At 47.6% G+C, this 25,053-nt stretch overlaps 1 long non-coding RNA gene across 1 annotated transcript; it reads left to right on the top strand.

Moving 5' to 3' along the window:
• Positions 1-3,775: 3,775 nt before the first annotated feature.
• LOC101906657 (uncharacterized) lies at positions 3,776-23,104 on the top strand. The gene is made up of 3 exons (XR_239908.5): positions 3,776-4,328; positions 13,762-13,812; positions 22,863-23,104. It is a non-coding gene; the product is annotated as an uncharacterized lncRNA (long non-coding RNA).
• Positions 23,105-25,053: the final 1,949 nt, after the last annotated feature.

The raw sequence follows: 25,053 nt of genomic DNA, 5'->3' as shown, positions 1-25,053 counted from the left end.
GGTTGTTGTTATGGAAAAGGCAACAATCAGGCCCAAAGCATCGTTTAGCCCAGGGGTCCCCAACCTCGGGGCTGTGGATGGGTACCTGCTGTCAGATCAGCAGTGGCATTAGATTAAAGTTCACAATAAATGCAATGTGTTTGAATCATCCCAAAACCATCCTCCCTACCCCGTCCGTGGAAGTGATGTCTTCCCCGAAATCGGATTCTGGTGCTTCAAAGTGGACTGCTGATTTTAGCTCATCCATCAGCTCCCATCCAGTTTTCCAGGAGTCAGTGAAATGACTGTAAGCATTCTACAAAGAAGAAAATCTCATCATGTCGGCCAGAAATCACTTCATATAATATTTGAATCTTTGCTTGCTACAGTTAACTTTTGCTATCTCGCCAGAGAAATTTCGAGCTCCTCTCTAGAAGAGAATGATTAATGGTATAAAACAAAATGTTTAATGCTTTACTAAATAATGTTAGTAATACCAATATGATGCTTGGTCTGAATTTTCTTTCTTTAAAAAAAAAAAATGCTAAGTCGTGAATAGATAAATATGATCACCAACGGTCAAGTTGAATAAGGGAGGTTACATTTCCCTGAGCCTTGAAACAAGGATAATAAAATACTGCTTTTGCAGAGTCCCTTTCTTGGAAGAAGAGCTCATAAAACTTTATCATACATATATTTGCTCTAGTAATGTAATCATTCAATCTCCCTCCTGCCTTTCTGAAGGCATCTTTACTACCGTGTGGCAGGGACCCCAGACTAATTGTGTTTACAGAGAGTGTCAAACCAGCGTCTGGAAAAGCCTGGTTTTCTGAGGGAATTCAAGAGTGAAAAACCCCACATGATTCTCCCCTTTATCAAAACGCATTCTCAGGGTTTGGGACAACTGTAACCAGTGTCCCAGTGAAGCCATGGGCTCGTTGTGTTGATTAACCTTATCTGTACTCTCCTTATTCATCCTCTTGGTCACACAGACTGCCGTGGGAGAGTAAATATTGCCCCAGACCTTACCTTTTCACCTCTTCCTAATCTTCCTTCGGGGACTCCTAGCAACTGCCCTGCCCCGAGAACCCAGGGAAAACGTGGAAGGGTAGAAACTCAGATAAAGCAAGGAGTCTTTCCACCAGTATCAAGCCAGGGGAGGGCAGCTGACAGGCTCCATTCTGGGGTCTTCCTCAGAGAAGGTAAGCTCACTCTTAGCAGTGTGTCTGCCTCTCCCCCAGAAGCCCCTTTGTTCTTCCCTTTGGTCCAGAGAAACAAAAAGCCAAACACTCCCGTCTGCAAGTAGAGTGTTCCCTTGTGCGTTGTTCAGTCGCTCAGTCGTGTCCGGCTCTTTGCGACCCCATGGACTGCAGCTCGCCAGGCTTCCCTGTCCTTCACCATCTCCTGGTGTTTGCCCAAACTCATGTCCACTGAGTGAGTGATGCCATCCAACCATCTCAGCCTTTGTCGTCCCCTTCTCTTCCTGCCCTCAATCTTTCCCGCCATCAGAGCATTTTCCAATGAGTTGGCTCTTCACATTAGGCGGTTTACCAAAAGGGAGAGGATATCTGATGCCCTGTAACACGCTTTCCCTGTAACCTTCGGATGGCATTGGCTCCCTTGGTACCTCTGTTTGCACACCTGTTAAAAAGGGGAGGAATATCTGACAGTCCTAGGCAAGATATCTGTTTTGTTTCAGTTAGGGAATATATGTGTGTATTCTAAATATGTATCTGTTTATTTGGCTGCACCGGGTCTTAGTTGTAGGACAAAGGATCTTTGATCTTCATCACAAGATGCAGGATCTTTTGTTGGGGTGTGTGAATTCTTAGTTGTGGCATGGGGGATCCCTTTCCCTGAGCAGGGATTGAACCAGGGCACCCCTGCATGGGGAACGTGGAGTCTTAGCCACGAGACCACCAGGGAAGTCCCTAGGCAAGACATCTGCAAGTGAGGGGTGAGGGTGGCTGGCAGCTGGTTCTTTTTGGGAACCAGGCCAGCTTCAGGGTGCTGACTCCCAATCCTGGCTGACTTCCTCCCAAGAGAAGCTTCTCTGCTGGCATCGAGCTTTTCTTTTCACAGTTAACGAAAAGACAGAAAAGACACAGTTGCCAGCAGTTGAGGGGCCAAGAGAGCATTTCCAAAGCCAGTGCACAAATGTCTCTGGTCATTACAATCCCCTGCTCCCTCCTGATGGAGCTGGTTCTAGCTTTTGAGCTAATTGGAATTCCACATCCACGCCTTTCCCCGTCTGCTTCTGATGGGAGCCCAGAGGGCCCGATAGATGGATGTTTGAATACATGAATAATTTTTTGCATGCACTAGATCGTTCCACCCTTAGAACCACTTGGTGAGATAGGACTGTCAGGTAGTCCTCCCTTTTTTAACAGATGTGCAACCTGAGGTGCCAAGGGACCCAGTGACCTTCCCAGGTTGCATGGAAAATCAGTTTCAGGGCATTAGAAACTCACGCTGCTCTTTCCACCCTGGAAGGAAAGATGCAGAGGAAAATCAGTGATTAGTCCACAGACTGTGTCTCTATTGTGTAAGTTTTAGCTGAGTCATTTATTAATAAGTAATCAGCCTGCTCTCTTAGCTTGATGTGGCTCCCTCCCCTCCCCCTTCTGTCCTTTCCACACCTTCCCTGCGCCTGCAGGACTTCACAGCTCAACAGAAGCGCTGTTTCTTCCACGGCACCTTTCTGGGACACACCCATGGAAGCTGACCTCTTCCCACCCTTCGCGTGTCTCCCTAATGCTGGTCATGCTTCTCTGTTCTGCTTTATCTCCTCGACTATAATGTCAGCTCCATATCTGGGTCCTCCTTGCAGTACTCAATCTTCCCTGTCTAAACACTTCCAACATCCCTGGGAAAAGTCTAGTTAGAGGAAGTTTTTGCATCCATTATTTTGGAGCAAAGAGCAGGTTTACCCCAAGGGTTACTCTTCTTCCTAGTGATAAATGGAGGCAACCGGGAATCAGGTCACATGGAGAAACGCACCGAGTGAGATTCACCTTCTGTCTTACTATTTCTGAACGCTGTGTTGTTACTTCTTTAGCTCTCTCCTCCCTCTTGCTTGTTCCTTGAGGCACAGAGTAACTATATAGCAATGGGATTGATTTTTTTTTCATTCATTTAAATGAAAAGACTTTCCTTTAAAGTACTTTCTTACTCCAACAACATCCCCATTGTTCAAAATGTATTGATATATCTCTCTTGGCATTTCTTTCATTGCTCAATTATCTTTTGGGTAATTCTCAATGGTGGCGATTTCTCAACCCTGAAAGTGGATTTGGCCATGGCTATTTAGCCAGATAATAATAACAATTAAATGTATGGAACATTTTACAGGTTCAGAGACCTAGGACATCCTAGATGTTGACAGAGTCAGATTTAAGACTCACAACTGAATAAGGTGGTAAGTGTTGTTTGTGTGGAAACTTTGACATGATAACGAAGAAAAAGGACAGGTTTTCTCGAGTGGCTCAAAGATGGCCCCTAAAGCAAGGTCAAAGGTCAAGTTCTGGACCAGTTCTGAGCAAGAGCAGCCTCACTGGATGCTAACATGATGGTTGGGTGGAACAGATGTGGATGCTTTCATTCCTCTGTGCTAGTTATTAACAATCGGAGCCAACTGTGCTAGAGGCGTTCAACAGTCACTCAAAGTGCCTATAAGGTGCTCAGTTGTTGTTCAGTCTCTAAGTCCTCTCCGACTCTTTAGTGACCCCGTGGACTATGGCCGGCTAGGCTCCTCTGTCCATGGGATTTCTCCAGGCAAGAATACTGGAGAGGGATTGCCATTCTCTTCTCCAGGGGATCTTCCCAACCCAGGAATTGAACCCAGGTCTCCCGCTGTCTGAGCCACCAGCCATCACAACATTGTTAATTGGCTATACTCCCATATAAAATATAAGGTTTAATAAAAACCAGGGGGGACAAAAAAAGAAACAAGGACACAAACCACAAAAGCTGCTCAGGTCGAAAAGACACGTGCATGTGGCGGCCTGCCCAGCCGTCAGTTTGTAACGTCAGATGACACGCCATCTGAAGTCTGTTCTAGCTCTGGAATTTGGCAGTTAAATGGAGGTGGCTTGTTTCTCCTGTGAAGTGACATGTACTATAAGAATAAACCTGGGTGCCTTCGGTCTGAGGCAACACTGGTGAAGCCCGGACCCGATCACAGGAGACACACGTTCTCCAGCTGATGGCTTTTTGTCTGCCTTTGGTTGAGAGCCTGGAGTCTCCCTCCTCCCTTCACGGACAACATGGCTGCCCTCCCTCCCGCTCCCCGTCCAGCTGGAGGCTACCACGTCAGCTGATGACCTTTGTCATCCCCCCGGTGCTTCCAGGTATGTAAATGAGGTGCTTTTCTTTTCAAACTGGACAGATAAGACACATTGTCACAAAACAGATATGTGCAATAAGGTCTTAGTTCTAGAGAAAGGTGAGGTTCAGGAAATATTTTGTTTAAAAAAAAAATGTGTAAGTAAGTGAAGGGTCATCAGATAATATCAGCCTTTACAGATTGGGGCTGCTCAGAAAGGAGTCTATAAAATACTCTTCACAGAGACTGAAAGGAATATTGATTTTTTAGGAGCAGAGGGGGTTAAAATTACATCCCTTGGACAACAGCCACCGTGGCTCCTCCCCTCCGGACCTTTTTTTTTTTTTTTAAACAAAGAACAAGTCTGGAAAAGGCAGAAAGATAGAGCTGGAGAGAAAGATAGAGATGAAAGCCTTGTCTGGTCCCTGCAAACCTTCCCCGGGGCCGTAGCGCTGAGGAAGGGTGAACCCATTCAGGAAAACCAGAACCTAGTTTTGTGTCCCGGCTTCTGTGGTTGAACGCACCTCTGGGGACATTTGTATCTGCAGGAAGGCAGAGGGAAAGGTCACGCAGGGTGGCCAGTGGCCCGATGACACTGGCAGCCAAAGATTTCTCAGGTGGATTCACCTATTCCTGCAAGTGCCAGAGGTGCGCAGAAGACCCCAGGCACCTTCATACTCCACCAGGAGCATGATGGAATTGGCCAGCAGGCTTCGGAAGGCTTGCTCCTTGTGACTGCAATACGTGTGTTTGCTGACACTTCTTGGTCTGGAAGGGCAGGCACGTGGAAAGGAGAAAAGTCACTGTCGTGCTGTTGCGAAAGGTGACCCCATGTTAATGTCCACCACGTGAGCCTGGGTAGATGACCCTGGCCTGCAGGGGGAGGGGAAATCTTTTTCAGGAGGGAGGGCTTCCCACATGGGTTAGTGGCAAAGAACCTGCCTGCCAATGCAGGAGACTTGGGTTCGATCCCTGGGTCAGGAAGATCCCCTGGAGAAGGACATGACAACCCACTCCAGTATTCTTGCCTGGAGAATCCCATGGGCAGAAAGAACCTGGCGGGCTATAGCGCAGGGGGTTGCAGAAGAGCTGGATACGACTTAGCAACTAAAACAACAGCAACAAGGGCTGATACATCAGAGGAAGACCATTTTCCTGGTGGATTCAGCCAGGAAGCTGTCAGAAAGAGGAATTACACAGAGAGAGCTCTGGGGTTAGCAACTGAGTGGGTGAGAGACCCACGGCACTTTAATTCCCACTGCTGACTAGAAGTGAGGAGACCTGTTCTCCACGCTTCCTCCCTCCTGGGGCTGGCCAGTGGATAACCAGTTTCAATTTACCTGTGTGTGTGTTGCTCAGTCGTGTCTGACTCTATGTAACCCTATGGATTGTAGCCCACCAGGCTCCTCTGTCCTCCTTGTCTGGAACTCTCCAGACAAGAATACTGGAGTGGGTTGCCATTCCCTCTTCCAGGGGATCTTCCTGACCCAGAGATCGAACCCACATCTCTTACGTTTCCTGCATTGACAGGTGGGTTCCTTACGTCTAGTGCCAAAGTATCAGCCTCTTCGCCCAAAGTGGAGGCTTCGAGAGGGTGGTGTGAAGAGTTATAAGCACTCTGCCTGCCTCCACCTGTGTCCTACCTGCCTCCCCAGTTGGGAGTGACAGTCCCAGGCCTGGGCAGCATTGCTGGGAAGTAAGAAAAGTAAGCTCCCTCCACTTGGGGCAGGGCAGGAGGCAGGTTTGGGATGGCCTGCCCATCCCAAAAAGATGGGCCCAAGCTGTCTGCATTTCAGGGGAAAACGTGGCCTGACAGATATAGCCCTGAGGAGAGACAGAGAGAAGACCAAAGAGTTGCCCCTAATACTGCCCTACCATGTGGAAACTTGAGGGAGCCAGAGATAAAGGTTCCCCATCTCACAGGCGTGTTACAGAACAGGGCTGGGCCCTCTGACAGGTCAAAGCCAATGTGAGAAGAACCCAGCTATAAAGTTAGACACCAGCTAAATTGAACAGGGTCAGTGGACCAGCTCTTCATGCCACCTACTGATGAGTGAAGTCAACCAACAGAGTGACACTGCCAGGCTATGGAGCCGTGAGAACTGGGGTCTTGGGAGCCAGAAGAAACCCAAGGAGGGGAAAGCTGCAAAAGATGGGCAGAAGCCATGGCTGTGGGAGCACAAAGAACCTTCAGAGCCTTCTTCTGGAAGCTCACAGCTTGTCCCCTCAGAACTGCCTTGCTGGTTCTTTTTCCAAAAGACTCAGTCTCCAAGCCAGGCATCTGGACACAGAGCAGGTGCACACGCAGGGACCCCAGAACAGAAGCCCAGCCCGAGGCAGCCAGTGGCTGGGAGTCTGTAAGCAGAGAAGGTCCCAGGCAACAAGGAGAGAGGTGGGAAGGTGTGCTGGGATCACTCTGTAAAGAACGGGGCCAGGTCAGGTGAGAAAACTCTAGAAGTGAGAAAAGTTGAGCTCCAGGCAATGCTTGGGAAGAGTCTGACAGAGTCTTCCAAGAGATCCCAAATACGCGCTAAGAGGTAGGCTTGACACCAGGTAAAGTGATCGGGGCTTGAGTTGGACAAGACCTGACCAAATGGCCACCATTCTGCTTGCAGCCTGCAAGTGTTGGGTGCCAGGGACACGCTCTTCTTCTGGTGGTCTGGGGCAGAAGGAGACCTCAATTTAAGGTGCCCCAGAGCTGTTTCCTCATTCTGGAATTTTATAAGTGTGGAGATTCACTTTAGTCTGAAGTTTCAGGAAAACTGGGATATTATGATGACAGAGAGGCTCAAGGATGGATAAGATTCACGTGAAACGTGAGACTCTTCCTGAGGGAGGGAGGAAACTTCCACACAACAGCAAATCCTATTCATTCATGTTTCTCAACTTCATACCATCACAGTCAGTCAAAGCTCCTTGCAAAGACCCAGCCTTGTTCTTTGTGTACACACCTCCACTAATCAGCCCTTAAGGCTCAAGCCTGAACTTGAACAAAAATATTTATAAAGAAAATTTATCAGCAAAGGTCACTATCTGAGGTCGTGTGGACATTTCCGTTACCAACCAGCAATAGTCTTTCATTAACCAAGAGCTCTGCGTCTGACCACTAGTGACTGATGCCTATCGGTGAAGGACTGGGACCCTCTGGTGCCTGGACTTGCGCCATCATGACTGGTGCCCACACTTGGGTCAGGGTTTTCTGAACAACCCGACTCTTGGGAAAGCTCAGGGCTTACTTCAGGTAATGAATGATTATCTGTCACAAGAGCACCACAGACAGAACCCGAAGAAAAGGTTTCATCAGCGGCCTTGCTGGCTTATGGGGATTAGTCTAATCTTTCCCACCAGCAATTATCTCTCCTCTCTCTACCTGGGGCTCCCTGACTGGCCCACCCTTCTGAGCAAATACTGGCCACAGGAAGGAAGGATGCTTATAGGGACTCAGTCCTGTTTGGAAGTTGGACACAGTGAAGTCATGTTTGTCCTGTGAAGGGTCCCCTGTGTAAAAAAAAAAAAGAGGGGGGAAGGGAAATGGGCTTTAACCTTCTTTGGAACCCCGAACCTCCCCCTGGTTCATCCACTCAACAACAGAATGAGGCCATACAAGAAAAGAGGACTTCCCAATGTCACCCAACTGGGATAAGACAGGTTAGACTCCCCAGTTCTTCAGGGTTGTTTTCACTGAACTGCATGTTCCTGCAAAATGGAAGCTGGCAGTGGAGGGTGCCTTCTCCTTAGGAAGTAGTAGAACCTAACCCCACCACCTCAGGACTTCAGTAGCAGTCCAGAGGGTAAGAATCTGCCTTGCAATACAGGGGACCTGGGTTCAACCCTGGTGGAGGAACTAATATCTCACCTGCCTCAGAGCACCTAAGCCCATGCGCCTTAACTAGAGAGCCCATGCACCAAAATGAAAGATCCCACCTGCCACAGCTATGACCTGATGCAGCCACATAAATAAACAAATATTAAAATAAAAAACAAAACCACCACCTCACCTAGCTCTGGGCTTCCTAGGTGGTGCTGGTGGTAAAGAAACCACCTGCCAACGCAGGAGACATAGGAGACCTGGGTTTGATCCCTGGTTCAGGAAGATCCCCTGGAGGAGGGCATGGTAGCTCACTCCAGTATTCTTGCCTGGAGAATCCCATGGATAGAGGAGCCTGGTGGGTTACATCCATGTGGTCACAAAGAGTCAGACACGACTGAAGCGATTTAGCATGCACGCACCCAGCTTCGAGAAGCCTGGGAATCAAGAGGAAATCTACTCTTAGGAAGGTAAATGCTTTGAAAAGATGCATGGGTTCATGGGCGTTTCTCCCTCAGCCTTGAATGACCCAGTGCTCCATTTTACAAATGAAGAAACTAAGCTTCAAAGAAGTAAAAGGACTTGTCCAAGTTCACTGGCTGATTATCTGCAATAAAGCACTCCCGGGCCAGTGCGCCCTGCTGCACCACTTTCCCACAGCCCATTGATTCATTCAAAAGCCTGAACTTTTCCCTCTTGGCATTTTTAGAGAAGATGTACATGGATTTTTTAAAAATTCTACTTCTAGGAAGTTATCCTACTGATATATGCTCACCTCTGTGAAACCTGTGTGTATAAGATCATACACTGCAGCATTTTTAAATGACTGGAAACAACCTAACTCTCAGTCAACTAGGCATTATTCATATATACGATGGTATATCCATGTGGTGGAACACTATGTAGTTATTAAAAAGAATGCACTGATGCAAAATGACCTGTAAGATACAATGTTAAGTGAAAAGGCAAGGTACACAAAAGTACCTTTTGCAAAATGCATGTGTGTGTGTGTCTTTGCCTGTAGAGAATAATCTGAGAGAATGTCTAGGAAATTTAGTATAACGGTTGCCTCCTGGATGTTGATGTTTGGAACATAGTAGGTACTCAATGGATACCTGTTATTGAGACAAAGTTCACTCTGGCCAATATATTCATTTTCTACAAAACATGAAATAGAAGCATATGTATCCAAGTATTCTTATTCCCCCAAAGTTGACCCCAGGGTCCACACCAAGATTCCTAGCCCTTATAGAGTGATTATCCATCTGTAGCAAATCTCTCTGCAGCCTGACCCATCCAAGTGTTTTTCAGGAAGGCACAGGAGGTCCAGACTCCAAGGCTGAGCACTTACTTTACAACGTCAGGAAGAGAAACTCATCAGACACTTAGCGTCCCACAGGAATATTTAAAAATGTTTCCTAGACACGTCTACCAGGAAGTAATATTCTCGTCAGTAAAAAATAAATGCAAAAGTGGCCCAGACAAAGACTCCAGTAAAAAGACAGACTCCTTCTTCAAAACCATAGGAAAGAGCCAACATCGGAAATAGCTTCTTTTCTTTGTTAATTTCTAAATTTTTTCTTTTTTTTTGGTTGCATTGCAATGCATGCAGGTTCTTAGTTCCCCAACCAGGGATCAAACCCGGGCCTCCTGCAGTGGAAAGCTCAGAGTCTTAACCACTGGACCACCAGAGAAGTCCCAGTTTCTCAATTTTTCTCAAAGATCGCTTCCTCTGGATCCACACCTAGACAGACCAGCCTCCCTGACCACCCTTCTCAGGAACCACCCGTCCGCGTCAAAGCTCAGCCACTAGACTCCAATTCCTCGGGTTCCTCGTCTCTCCTCTGCAGAATGACAACTGGTTGAGAACAGAATAAACGGAACATACTAGCAGTGAATACAGAGCAGTAACCTGACGGGTATACTTTCCAAGAGTTGACTCTTTTATTAGAAGCAGACTAACGGGGAAAGTCCCTAAAGCAAAATAAATAGCAACTAGCACCTATTAATATGGGCTTCTCTGGTGGATCAGATGGTAAAGAATCTGCCTGCAAGGCAGTAGATCTGGGTGTGTTCCCCGAGTCGGGAAGATCCCTCCGAGAAGGAAATGGCAGTCCACTCCAGTATTCTTGCCTGGGGAATCCCATGGACAGAGGACTTACCACAACTGGTTCCAGACACCCGTTTGAGCACCTTATCAATGCTAACTTATTTGATCTTCCTAACAGTCCAAGGAGGTCAGTGTTATGAGTGTCCCACTGTAGAGATGAGGAGACTGAGCTTAGTTAACTTTTCATAGGTGCACATTTTATAAGTGGTGGAGCCAGAATCTGAATCCAGAGAGCCTGACTCTAGAATCGTGCTCTTAACCACAATGCAGGAGGCCAGAGGGAGCATTTCAGGGGCTGAGACAAGCCAATAAAAAGACGTTCTAAAATCCTAGTAGCACAGCAATCAGAGTTACTGTCTATTCCCTCCTGTTCCAGACACACAGAAGTCCTGGATAAAATATAACCAAGATATGTTTTAAATTTTGAGCCAGACTGAAAAGAAAGAAAGAAAACAGGAGGCAAAAAGAAGCTATAAAATGGAACCGACTGAGGCTGGAGAGCCAGGCAGATAGAGGTCCCCATGGCACACACAAAGTGGGATCCAGCTTTCATCACACGGAGCAGACCTGGGGCCCCGACTCTAAGCAGACCTGTGGAAGAACTGCCTCTTCCACGAAGAGAAGACTTGGCGGGCGGTGGGGGTCGGGGGGGGAGGGAGTGGGGGGAAATCTCTCTCAGTGGCTCAGAGAATGGCAAAGAGGCATCATCTGCCTGGAGCACCAGAGGGAAAGAAAAAGTTCTCCCAAGTGAAACTGAAATCTCACAACTGAGGTTCCCACAGAGGGAAGTCTGAATGTGAACTCCCCTCAGGGTGCCAGGACCCCAAGCTGTGGAATTCATAGAAAACCACTCACAGGTCCCAGATGGAAACACAGAACCCGTTTCTCTGCACTTCCATGACCCAGGCCAATGGGACGCCTACGGAAAAAACTAACCTCCACTGCAAAGAAGTTGAAGCATAGCACAATAAGAGGACAGGATCCAGGCCAGGAGGGCAGCAGGAGGGTACCCTGGGAGGTACCCCCGACCTGCTTTATTTTTCTTTAGTATCCTCAAATGTGTTGGGTTTTTTAATCTTCTTTTTAATATTGAAGTATAGTTGTACAATGTAAGTTACAGGTATAAAATATAGTGATTCACAATATTGAAAGGTTATATGCCATTTACAGTTATAAAATAATTGGCTTTATTCCCCACGTTAAACAATATGTCCTTGTAGAGAAGGAAATGGCAACCCACTCCAGTGTTCTTGCCTGGAGAATCCCAGGCACGGGGGAGCCTGGTGGGCTGCCGTCTATGGGGTTGCACAGACTCGGACATGACTGAAGCGACTTAGCAGCAGCAACAGCAGCAGCAGCAGCTTACTTTATACCTAATTCTTTGTGCCTCCCGCTCCCCACCCCTATATTGCTCTTCCCGCTTCCCTTCTCCCCACTGGTATCCACTGGTTCTTCACTCTATCTGAGAGTCTGCTCTTCTTTGTTAGATTCACTCATTTGTTTCAGTTTTTAGATTCCACATGTATTGTACTGTATTTGTCTTTTCCTGACATTTCACTTAGCATGCTGTGCTGTGCAGTGCTTAGTCGCTCGGTCGTGTCCAACTCTGTGACCTCATATGCTGTAGCCTGCCAGGCTCCTCTGTCCATGGGATTCCAGGTAAGAATACTGGAGTGGGTTCCCATTTCCCCCTCCAGGGGATCTTCCCAACCCAGGGATCGAACCCAGCTCTCTCGCATTGTGGGCGGACTCTTTACCATCTGAGCCACCAGGGAAGCTGTGTTAGTTTCTGCTGTACAGCACAGTGATTCAGTTAAACATCTACATATATTCACTTTTTTTAAGATTCTTTTCCCATATAGGTCATTACAGAGACTTGTTGTGCTCCAATACCTCAGCCACCTGATTCAAAGAACTGACTCATTTGAAAAGACCGTGATGCTGGGAAAGATTGAAGGCGAGAGGAGAAGGGGATGACAGAGGATGAGATGGCTGGATGGCATCACCTACTCTATGGACATGAGTTTCAGCAAGCTTGGGGAGTTGGTGATGGACAGGGAAGCTGGGCGTGCTGCAGTCCATGGGGTCACAAAGAGTCAGACACAACTGAGGAACCCTGTGCTATCAGTTCAGTTCAGCTCAGTCGCTCAGTCGTGTCCGACTCTTTGCGATCCCATGAACCACAGCACGCCAGGCCTCCCTGTCCATCACCAACTCCCAGAGTCCATCCAAACCCATGTCCATTGAGTCGGTGATGCCATCCAACCATCTCATCCTCTGTCGTCCCCTTCTCCTCCTGCCCCCAATCCTTCCCAGCATCAGGGTCTTTTCAACTGAGTCAGCTCTTCACATCAGGTAGCCAAAGTATTGGAGTTTCAGCTTCAACATCAGTCCTTCCAATGAACATCCAGGACTGATCTCCTTTAGAATGGACTGGTTGGAACGCCTTGCAGTCCAAGGGACTCTCAAGAGTCTTCTCCAACACCACAGTTCAAAAGCATCAATTCTTCAGCACTCAGCTTTCTTTATAGTCCAACTCTCACATCCATACATGACCACTGGAAAAACCATAGCCTTGACTAGATGGACCTTTGTGGACAAAGTAATATGTCTGCTTTTTAATATGCTATCTAGGTTGGTAATAACTTTCCTTTCAAGGAGTAAGCGTCTTTTAATTTCATGGCTGCAATCACTATCTGCAGTGATTTTGGAGCCCAGAAAAATAAAGTCAGCTACTATTTCCCCATATATTTGCCATGAAGTGATGGGACCGGATGCCATGATCTTAGTTTTTCGAATGTTGAGCTTTAAGCCAACTTTTTCACTCTCCTCTTTCACTTTCATCAAGAGGTTCTTTAGTTCTTCTTCACTTTCTGCCATAAGGATGGTGTCATCTGCATATCTGAGGTTATTGATATTTCTCCCAGCAATCTTGATTCCAGACTGTGCTTCCTCCAGCCTAGCGTTTCTCATGATGTACTCTGCATATAAGTTTAATAAGCAGGGTGAAACTCATTGAAACTAAAGCATGCCATGTGGGGCCACCCAAGACGGATGGGTCACGGTGGAGAGGTCTGATAGAATGTGGTCCACTGGAGAAGGGAATGGCAAACCTCTTCAGTGTTCTTGCCTTGAGAACCCATGAACAGCATGTGCTATCAGACCACCCTTATCAGTTCTCTGTCTTACCTGCAGTAGTATGTGTCAACCCCAATGTCCCAATTTATCCCTCCCACCCCCACTGCCCCCTTGGTAACTGTAAGTTTGTTTTCTACATCTGGGACTCTATTTCTATTTTCTAAATAGGTTCATTTGCACCGATTTCGTGTTGCAGTCCACTTATGAGTGACACCATGTGATATTTGCCTTTGCCTAACGTACTTCACTCAGTATGATGGTCTCTAGACAGGGATGCAGTTTTCAAAGTATGGTCTGGGACTCCCAGGAGTTTCTGAGATGCTTTCAGGGACCCATGGGAGCAAAATTATTTTTTTAAATAATAATTCTAGAGCTTATTTCCCTTTTTCCTTCTCTCTCCAGGGAGTTTTTCAGAGACTACGTGTTGGAGTTTCTGCAAGAACAAACTATTAGGTAACATACTAAACAGACCTGCAAAAATGTAAATCAACGCCAATACATATTTTAAAATTTTCTTAGTTTTAATTCCTAAATGTTAGATATAATATTCATAAACAAAGCTCTTTAGAGTCTTCAATACTTTTTAAGAATGCAAAAGAGTTCTGAGACCAAAAAGTTTGAGAATCACTGCTCTAGGGTGTGCTTCCCAGGTGGCTCTGTGGTAAGAATCCGCCTGCCAGTGCAGGAGCCATAAGAGATGAGGGTTCGATCACTGGGTCGGAAAGATCCCTTGGAGGAAGAAATAGAAGCCCACTCCAGTAGTCTTGCCTGGCAAATCTCAGGGACAGAGGAGCCTGGTGGGCTACAGTCTACGAGGTCTCAAAAAGAGTTGGACACGCCTGAGCAACTAAGCACACACACGTCACTTCCAGTGTGTTCCAGGCCCTGGGCCAAGATCTGAGGAAAGTGAAAAGTGCAAGTGAAAGTCGGTCAGTTCTGTCTGACTCTTTGCAACCCCATAGACTATACAGTCCATGGAATTTTCCAGGCCAGAACACTGGAGTGGGTAGCCTATCCCTTCTCCAGGGGATCTTCCCAACCCAGGGATCAAACCCAGGTCTCCCGCATTGCAGGCAGATTCTTTACCAGCTGAGCCACAAAGGAAGTCCAAGAATACTGAAGTGGGTAGCCTATCCCTTCTTCCAGCAGATCTTCTCGACCCAGGAACAGAACCGGGGTCTCCTGCATTGCAGGTGGATTCTTTACCAACTGAGCTATCAGGGAAGCCCAAGCTCTGAGGAAACCAAGATAAAAGAACTTGTAACTCAGTGGGGCAAGCCGTATGAAATGCCCACCTCCTGATGTCTCTCTCCATAGCCTGCTGTGACTTCAGATGGGAGCATCACACTTAGGTAATGTTAATGAAGGTGCCTGCCCCTGAGCCCAAAAATTGAGAGACCAGGTTAATCTAGTGTCCAAAATAGGATATCTTATTTGAGTCAAAAGAAAGAGAAAGTGAAGTCGCTCAGTCATGTCCGACTCTTTGCGACCCCATGGACTGCAGCCCACCAGGCTCCTCCATCCATGGGATTTTCCAGGCAAGAGTACTGGAGTGGGGTGCCATTTCCTTCTCCAGGGGATCTTCCCTATCCAGTGATTGAACCCAGGTCTTCCCACATTGTAGGCAGACGCTTTACCGTCTGAGCCACCAGGGAAGATACCAATTTGAGTCAGAAGGAACCACAATTCTCTGATGACAAATACTGTACATTAACACATGGATGTGGAATCTAGACAAATAATACAGATGAACATATTTCCAGGGCAGGAATCAAATGCAGACATAGAGAACAGATATGTGGACAGAGGGGAGAAGGGAAGGGTGGGACAAGGTGAGCGATTAGGACTGACATATATACACCACCATGGGTGAAACAGACAACTCCTGGGAAGCTGCTATAAAGCACAGGGAGCTCAGCTCAGGGCTTTGTGATGACCTAGATGGTGGGATGGGGAAGTGAGGGGGAGGTCCAAGAAGGAAGGGATATATGTATACATTAGCTGATTCACGTTGTTGTACAGCAGAAACTAACAACATTGTAAAGTAATTACACTCCAATTAAAAAAAAGAACACACAATTCATGATTATGTTGTCATAATCATACTGACAGTCATGGGCAAATCAGGACACGTGGTCATCCTACAGAAAAGTCTTATTTGTCTTCTTGAAAATAACTGGAAATGCGGGTTGGGGAAGTCTCCATGGGAGGAAGAAACCTGGCTGCTCTGTGTGTGTGGGTGCTCATTCTGGGCACATCTGGAGCGGGAGTGAGGCTAAAGGGACGGGCAGCCGGGAGGAGGCCCTGAGGGGGAAGTTCTGATCAGAGAGCTGCAGCAGAGGCAGGAAGGAAGCAGGATGTCCCCTCGCTGAGCCTGGGTCCTCGGGGTCAGGCTTCCCTGATGGCTCAGTTGGTGAAGAATCTGCCTGCAATGCAGAAGACCCCGGTTCTGTTCCTGGGTCGGGACAGGCTACCCACTCCAGTATTCTTGGGCTTCCCTTGAGGCTCAGCTGGTAAAGAATCCACTTGCAGTGCGGGAGACCTGGGTTTGACCCCTCGGTTAGGAAGATGCCCTGGAGGAGGGAAAGGCCACCCACTCCAGTATTCTGACCTGGAGAATTCCACAGATAGTCCATGGTGTCGTAAAGAGTCAGACACAACTGAGCAACTTTCACTTTCATCTACGTGGTATAGCCACGCCCTTTCCAGCTGATTGTTCTTTACTAAAAATTGAAATAAGAACAAACAAAAATGCTTCTGGGTTGTGGAACAATAACGGGTAGAGAGGGTTCATCCTAGATTTTTCATAGGTACCAGAAAAGGACTGCTTATGTGGGCTTGACTCCTCCATCAGCCTCCAAGAGGACAGGGGTGACTCTTCCCCCACTGAGTTTGGTCATCATTTTATTTCATATCTTTGCAAGTTTCTAGGTGAATGTCTAAGAAGCTCAATGAGTGGTGTTTTAGAAATATCATGTATTTTTATTATCTCAAAATGAGCAGAAGGAAGTAGGTATTGAAAGGAGAAGCAAGAGGCACCATTTCCAGTTTTGTCTTGGAAAGTGGACAGCTTTTAACAAAGGATACGGATGACATTGTATCCCATAAGCTGAGTATTAGCAGACCAGTATCAACAGTTAGGCACTGAAATGAGCTCAGATCTCTTTGGGCACAGCTGACTGAATGCGCTGACCTGGCCCCAGAGGTGTAACGCTTCCAGGAGCCCAGAGATCGTTAGACATCCTGTCCAAAGTCCTGGCTGGCTCCAAAGTGTGGGTCCGGATACCTGAGATGCAGATCCAGCTTAGTTACTGGTTAGCTGTGGGCTTTGCCTTTTAATCTCTATGTTTTGTAATAGACAGTTGGAGGTAACAAAGTCTTCCTAGGATGTTGTGAGGATTACAGGTGAGTGAGTGCAGCCAAGTGCTTGGAAGCGATCAATAATGTAAGACAATCCTGTGTGGATAATATGCAAAATAATTCTACATCAGGGACTTCCTAAAAGCCAACAAAAGGTCTTACTTTAATCAAGTAATGATTTGGCCACAACCTCGAAAATGACCACCATTCTTTTAAAGGCTGCATGGGATTTAAAAAAAAAAAAGAAAGGGAGAAGGAGGAAGGGCAGGCAAGGGGATGAGAGTGAAGATAAAATTAGACAGGATTGGGTCCCTTAACTCGGAATTCAATCCTGTCATCTCCTTGACAACTGGCCCTGCCGAGGGATGAGGGTCAGAGGTCAGGTCCCCAGGGGTCACCTGCCTCCACAGAAACTCAGGCTCGGGCCCGCCTGGTCGGCGAACTGGAAAATCTGAAGCAGGATGCTCCTGGCTGGCCCCTGTGCTCGTCGTGATCGCGGCAGAAGGAACAGCAAACACACAGGGTCCTGCCTGGGTCGGGGGGCGTGGGGTACGGGAAGTGTCCACACAGGGGCCAGACACGGAGCGAAGGTCCCAGCAGTGCAGGGGGAGGCCCCGGCCAGGATTAACCAGGAAGTCCCGTCCTGGACCAGGAGCCTAGAGAAGCTTCCAGGGCATCCAGGCACCCCCTCCACCTCTCCCCAACCATCAGAGAAACAGTGCCACACAGCCTCTGCAGTGCCCGTGTGATAGCAGCAGCTTGGGGACCTCCCCACCTGGGCCTGACTCAGAACTCAAATTGGGACCAGGCCTCGGGGGCGGGTGGCAGGGCCAGCCGCTCGGTCAGAGTCCAGCTCACATGCCCTCTACCTTCCTGAGGGCTGGTGGCGTTCAGGCCACCAATCCACAAGAAGCCACAGGCTCGGGCAGATTTGACCTCGGTACTGATCTTGCCGAGGCAGAGCTCACAAAAGTGGAATCTGCCGATAAAAGGCCCATCTCACCGACTTCTTAGCCCCAGTTCCTTGTCTGTCTCACTGAAATGGAGCAGGACCCTGTGGCCTCCCCTTGTCCACCCAGCCACGTCCTCAGCCTGCCTTTTGTCTGTGGAAGGGTTTTTCTCTAAGAATAAGTTTAATCAGAGAAGCGAGAACACGCCGAAACGAAGGGACACAGTCAAAGGAGTGCATGTGTGCTCAGTCGTGTCCGACTCTTTGTGACCCCGTGGACTGCAGCACGCCAGGCCTCTGTCCGTGGCATTTTCTAGGTGAGAATACTGGAGTGGGTTACCATGCCCTCTTCCAGGGGGATCTTCTTGACCCAGGGATCAAACCTGTGTCTCCTGAGTCTCCTGCATGGGCAGGCGGGTTCTTTACTCCTGAGCCACCTGGGAAGCCCAATCAGAGGAGACCAAATAATAATATACTCATTAAGCATAGCCAAGGACCTTTAGTTCCTTCTCAGGGGCTATAGGTAATACTCTGAGCCACATCCTATGAGCTGAATTATAGATATTGGAAACCCCAGGTGGAGAAGTAAACTACATGATGACCAGACTGGAGCCGTGACATCAGTTCAGTCGCTCAGTCGTGTCTGACTCTTTTCGACCCCGTGGACCGCAGCACACCAGGCCTCCCTGTCCATCACCAACTCCCAGAGTTTACTCAATCTCATGTTCATTGAGTTGGTGATGCCATCCAACCATCTCATCCTCTGCCATCCCCTTCTCCTGCCTTCAATCTTTGCCGGCATCATGGTCTTTTCTAATGAATCAGTTCTTCACATCAGGGGGCCAAAGTATTGGAGTTTCAGCTTCACTATCACTCCTTCCAAAGAATATTCAGGACTGATTTCCCTTAGGATGGACTGGGTGGATTTCCTTGCAGTCCAAGGGATTCACAAGAGTCTTCTCCAACACCACAGTTCAAAAGCATCAGTTCTTTGGTGTTCAGCTTTCTTTATAGTCCAACTCTCACATCCATATTGGAAAAACCATAGCTTTGACTAGGCAGACCTTTGTTGGCAAAGTAATGTCTCTGCTTTTCAATATGCTGTCTAGGTTGCTCATAGCTTTTCTTCCAAGGAGCAAACGTCTTTTAATTTCATGGCTGCAGTCACCATCTGCAGTGATTCTGGAGCCCCAAAAAATAAAAGTCAGCCACTGTTTCCAGTTTCCCCATGACATAGCCTGCCACAATTCTGAGAACTGGCCTCAAGAAATGGGAATAACCAGCGCTGGAACTGAAGAATAGCTGTACCTAAAACAATCAAGATAATGCAGGTCAGACCACCGATGACCCGTCTCAAGATGACTGTCAGAGCTGACTGTGCTGTTTCTGCACGCAGCCCCCGCCCTCCGTCTATAAAAGCTTTTGCCTACTTGCCTGTCACAGTGGAGAGGAGTCAGCCTTCGGACAGTGTCTGCCCTCTTCCTCCAGCCCCTGAACTTCTGGTTACATTATGTCCTCACCTCCTGTGAGCCTTCCTTACCTCCCTTCTGAGTGCAACACCTGGCTTTAGCTCCCATGCACCCCCTCCTCCGTTTAAAGACACACATCTCTCTGCAGATTACCTGGCAGAGGCTGGGGGCATTTACTCTGAAGTGGGTCCCCAGCCTGACCTCAAATCAGAATCACGTAGGGAATTAGGGACACTTCCTAAAACCCAGATTGCCAGGGTCCAACTCTGAAACATGGGTCAAGCTTTCAGGCGTGGTGTCTGGGTAGCTGTGTGGTTTCAAGTTCTCCCAGTGATTCCGATGCAGCAGGTTTAGAAAACAGTGTTAGGAATCCCTAGACCAATGGGCAACCATCACGCCTCTTCCTGCATCATCTAATGCTTGTTGCTGTTCAGTTGCTAAGTCGTGTCTGACTGTCGGTGACCCCATGGATTGCAGCACTTCAGGCTTCCCTGTCCTTCACCATACCCCAGAGTTTGATCAAACTCACATCCATTGAGTCAGTGATGCTATCCAACCATCTCATTCCCCGCCACCCTTTTCTCCTTTTGCCTTCAGTCTCTCCCAGGATCAGATTCTTTTCCAATGAGTCGGCTGTTGGCAACAGGTGGCCCAAGTATTGGAGCTTCGGCTTTAGCGTCAGTCCTTCCAATGAATATTCATGATTGATTTCTTTTAGGATTGATGGTGGCGGTGGTTTAGTAGCTCAGTCGTGTCTGACTCTTTGTGAACCCATGGACTGTAGCTCTCCAGGTTCCTCCATCCATGGGATTTCCCAGGCAAGAGTACTGTAGTGGGTTGCCATTTCCTACTCCAGGGGATCTTCCCGACCCAGGAATTGAACCTGGATCTCCTGCATTGCAGATGGATTCTTTATCATCGAGTCACTCGGGAAGACCGTCCTTTAGGATTACTTTTTATAAATAAATCATTCAGAGGATCCTTATGTTATAGAGTAGACTTCAAAATTGGCATACACTTTTAAGGAAAAAAAACTCACAGAAATCCCACACTTGCTATGCCTTATGGCTCAATCGACACACCCACCCAGAATATACACATTCACACCCCTCTGTTATTAGGGGACTTCGTGGGAAAAAGTGAAAAGGGCAGGTCTGATATGTTACCTCTCCCATGAATATTGGACATTTCAGAGGACCTCAGGGAGTAGAGCACAGAAACTTCTCTGGAATGAAATTAGACATAAATGAAAGTGATGGTGGAGCTGTAGACATTGTAGATCAGGCAACACTTGGGAACAGCAGGAGTTCCCCACCCCTCCACTCACACCAGGCAGCAAAGAATAATGAACCATCAGCTCCCGCTGCTGGAACGCCTGCTAGGTGGATACAACAGCCCTGCAGGGTAGGCATCGCCATTCCTACCTTATCAGTGACGCTCTAACCACCCACCTAGCAGATTTGCATTCAAGTTCTCCAGAGCCCCATTCTCCCCTCCCATGATGGGATGCCTCTGGAGGAAGTGAGCAAAGGCTGTAGGTAGGAGACTCACCCTGCAAAGGTAGTGACAAGACAAAGCAGCCTCTGCTCCCAAGAGCCTCCCAGGTGAGAAATGGCCCTTTAGAGCCAGGACAGATCAGGAAGACTGGGCGTCTGAGAGCCCGCAGGAAGCTAATCCCCAGCAAGGGCGGGGTCGGGGCCAACATCCTTAAATGAATTCTGCTTTTGTGGCTTCCCGGTAACCTGCTTACTGTCATCAGAGCGGCTGCTCATATTTGTTAAGGACCACAGATGGGCCCTGATTAGGTTTCCGGCCGGTCATAGCATTATACCTGGATCATATTTGGGTTAATTGTCTGAAGCTGGGCTAATGTCCTTCCTCTATGACAGGCCCCGCCCCCTCCGAAGGCTGAACCCCTCTTTCCTGCAGACTTGGCCTGTGTGAGTTGTGAGGGGCAGTGAGGTTGTGGTCAGGCATCTGGAGGGCGTAAAGAGAGATAACTGGAAGAGGAGCCCAGAAATTGCCCCTCTCTGATAAAAGCACCTGGACAACCAGCTTTTTGGAAAAATAAATGGCAGGGAGACTAAGGAGGGTGACGCCTTGGCGCCGGCTCCCCATGAGTGAAAGTCCCAGAGACCCACTTGCCTGACTCATCCCGCCTTGATGTCCTGTCCCCCGCCCAACACACCCCACGCGTCTTGGCCAGGAGCCAGCCACAAACCCTCCAGATCGCTCCTCAAGACTCCTCACTATGCAGACCAATTTTTCACTCATCTGGAATCCACTGCAGCATTTTAATGTGGAGCGCTGGCTCCTCCATTTCTCTCCCCCGAAGAAAAATGGCTTAATTTCTCCAGCTGATAGATTTTTTTTCCTGATCCCTCAGACAGGAGAAAAAGACCCTGGGAAATCAGCCGTTGGACTCTCCACAGACATTTTACGATGGCCATAAACAGGGCTGTGGCGGTGAGATACCAGGGAGCATCCAGATTGGTGGCCTCAACATCGCTATTATGAACCTGCAAAAATGATGGCTAGATAGATACACAGATAGGTGATAGATAGTTGATAGAGACAGATCAGATAGATTAGATGGGTAAATAAATAGGCAGTACAGATGAATGGATGGAGGTGGGTGGAAAAATAGGGAAAAGATGGAAGGATGGATGGATGGATAAGCCATGAAAGAATATAGTCTCTCACCACATTTGAAGCATGAAATCTCTCCCCATATTTTTCCTGGCAGACATATGAAACCTTCTGAAACCAAATCCTTATAGGCTCCCCTACCTACCCACCCATCCCCAAATTAGGGACAGATTTCATCAGCAGAGGAAAAATCTATTCAGGAAGGAAATTAAAGACAAAACTGGGGCTAATCCTTTTGGGTGTGTTTCCAATTGTTCATTCAGCCCGCAAGGCTCAGATGGACAGAATCAGCCCATCCTGAACGTTCTTCCTCCTCGGAGGCTAAAGATGGCATCGTCTGGCCTGGAGCAGAAGGGGCCAAGGGCAGAGCGAGGACAGACCCACTTCTGGGTGAAAAGACTGGAGTTTCACTCAAACAGTGTGGTAGTTTAAGGCACAGACCCTGGCAGCAAACCCAGGGTTCTAATCCCAGATCTAATCCCAGATCTGCCCTGTGCCAACTTTGTGACTTTGGCAAGTTGCTTAATCTTTCCGGGGTTTGGTTCCTTCCTTCATTGATAAAATGGAGAGAGTAATAGCATATACCTCAGACAGTTGTGCGGATTTGGGGAATTCATGTGCCTAAAGTGGGCTTCCCTGCTGGCTCAGATGGTAAAGAATCTGCCTGCACTTCAGGAGACCCAGATTCAGTCCCTGGGTTGGGAAGATCTCCTGTAGAAGGGAATGGCTACCCACTCCATTCTTGCCTGGAGAATCCCATGGACAGAGGAGCCTGGCAGGCTACAGTCCATAGATCTACAAAGAGTCAGATACGACTGAAATGACTTAGCATGCACGCACAATGCCTAAAGTGCTTGAAACAGAGGCTGCCAAGTAGCACGCGCTGCGGGAGGTAAGTCAAACCTCCCCGCTAGGTTCCTCACCCCCACGAAATCAGCGAGTTCACGGTACAAAGACGAGACTTTAACCCCAACAAGAAGATAATCAAATTTAATGAACTCAGCCTTAGGTTCAAGGCCAAAGGTTGCACTTAAGTATCATCTTCTTCCCTCATGCTGTTTATTGATCTTCCCTAGGCGCCAAAGCAGCACTCACCCGAAGCAAAGCCCAAGCTGGGCCTGGACTCGGAGTGCCGGGGAAGTGAACCGTGAGGCCCAAGGACTTCAACATGCAGAGCAGAATTCTCTACTTTCAGCCTCTGTGGTCTTGGAGGAGCCACTGGGCAGCCTGGGGTTTCTCAGAAGCCCTGAGTCAGCAGACTTTACCCAGATGCTGCTCTATTAAACTGTCTGTATTCTCAGGCATAACTTAAAAGTCACCCCATGCCTACGTTAATGCTCGTTGCCTCCCTGTTAAATGTGCTTATTGATGTGTGGCCTTTCTTGGTCAAGTCGGGGACCGCAGAGGAGCTGAAGTTATAAAGGAGAAGACAGGGAGTGTTAACATTGAACTTTAACATGCAAAAATGTGCACTATTGCAAAATAGACCCCGCAAACATAGAAAACAAACTTACAATTACCAAAGAGGAAAGGGGGCAAAGGAGAGATAAATTAGAAGCTTGGGACTAACAGATATACAACGAAGACCTACTGTATTACACAGGGAATTCTACTCAATATTTTTAATAACTTATAAGGGGAAAGAATCCATAAAAGAATACACATATATTTCTTTATACATATAAAAAATATAAATATATATGTAATATATCACTGAGTCACTTTGCTGTACACTCGACACCTAAAACTAACAGCATTGTAAATCAGCTATACTTTAATTTAAAAAAAAATTTAGTTAAGATTATTTTGCTCAGGTGAGACATGCCATCTCCAAAAAGAAAAAACCCCAAATGTGTACCACTGTCGCTCAGTGAGCCTCATTTGCATATGTCACAGGGACTGGTTAGAGACTCAGTCCCCAAACTGAAACACGTTACTGATCAACTTGATCCCCTGCCCAATGGATCAGCTCCTCCCACAACAGGAACCAGCCAGAATTCTCCCTGCCAGCCTGCAGTCATGACAGCCAGCCAGCTTGAAGCCAGGACATTTTCTTGGGAGAACAGGGAGTAAAACTAGAGCATGTCAACGTGATGGAATACTATGTGACCATAAAAAATGATAGGCGTGCGGACTGAGTCAATGTATGGAAATGAGTGTGTGAAATAATGCTAAATGGAAACAAGAAGAACCCCCAATAGTTTGCACGCACTGATTACAACTCCATCAATAAATATGTCCACACACTCATAAGCAAGGACTAAAGGCAAATTTAGAGTCCTGTAAAGAGAGGATTATTTACTGGACTCTTTTTTTCCTCCCATAAGATCTTATATGTTTTTTATTTTTTATGAGAAGGATAGGCAGTTTGGCCTTCGACCAACGAGAGTAGCACTGAGCTGCTGACACAGTTGCTGGGACAGGAAGGGGCATTTGCTGTGGCTGAAAATATGCTTCGAGGGAAGCTATCAGTCTGAACACACACATGGTTCTCGGAGCTGTGTGGACTCTGGCCCTGCCAGGTTGAATGGGGACTCCAGGACCCCTGGACAGAGAACCAAGCCCAGAGATGGGGAAGACGGGGGAGGCCTCGAATGGATACAGCCTTGCTCCCTACTAAGTTCATATTTTGCTTTAAAGGAAGGTGATCACATAGTCCTGGCTTTTCCAGGCACAGCCCTAGTTGTGCCATGGTCCTAGTATAAACATTAACAACATCCCCTTTTATCATGAAACTGTCCCTGTTAAGATTATGAAGAATACAGTCATCCTACTGAAAGGGGCCATGCTGGTCTCCTCACCATCTAAGATGCACAGAATACCTATACAAGACTCCGGGGTACACAGCTGCCCTCCTCACCTCACAATGAGCAGGAAATCAGGATGTTGATTCTGTCCCCTCTTTACAAGGATGCCCAGCCATGGGTAAGTGTTAGGATTGCTGGCAGTGCTGAGCTAGAGCCAAATGGCTCATCTTTCCAACTCCACGTTCAATGATGTCATCTAGCAGCTTGAGATCAGCACAGATGGGAATATTTATACCGTGGAAATCAGGAAATGCTACTAAGCTGAGCTTCTCTCCCCACTGCCTGCCCCCACCCCCAGGAAGCTGGTTGTAAAAGATTTAGCAGCATGCCATGGATTGCTGGAGTCAGTGAAGCCAGAATGGAAACCATCTTATGGGACTGTGTGATCAGACAGGTCCACCCTTAGCCCCCAGCCAAAGGGCACAGCCACATTTTACACAAAGTACCAAAGACCCTGATG

Source organism: Bos taurus, chromosome 24 (assembly GCF_002263795.3).
Source record: "Bos taurus isolate L1 Dominette 01449 registration number 42190680 breed Hereford chromosome 24, ARS-UCD2.0, whole genome shotgun sequence".
NCBI lineage: Eukaryota > Metazoa > Chordata > Mammalia > Artiodactyla > Bovidae > Bos > Bos taurus.
This window is presented reverse-complemented; position numbering and strand designations above follow the sequence as displayed.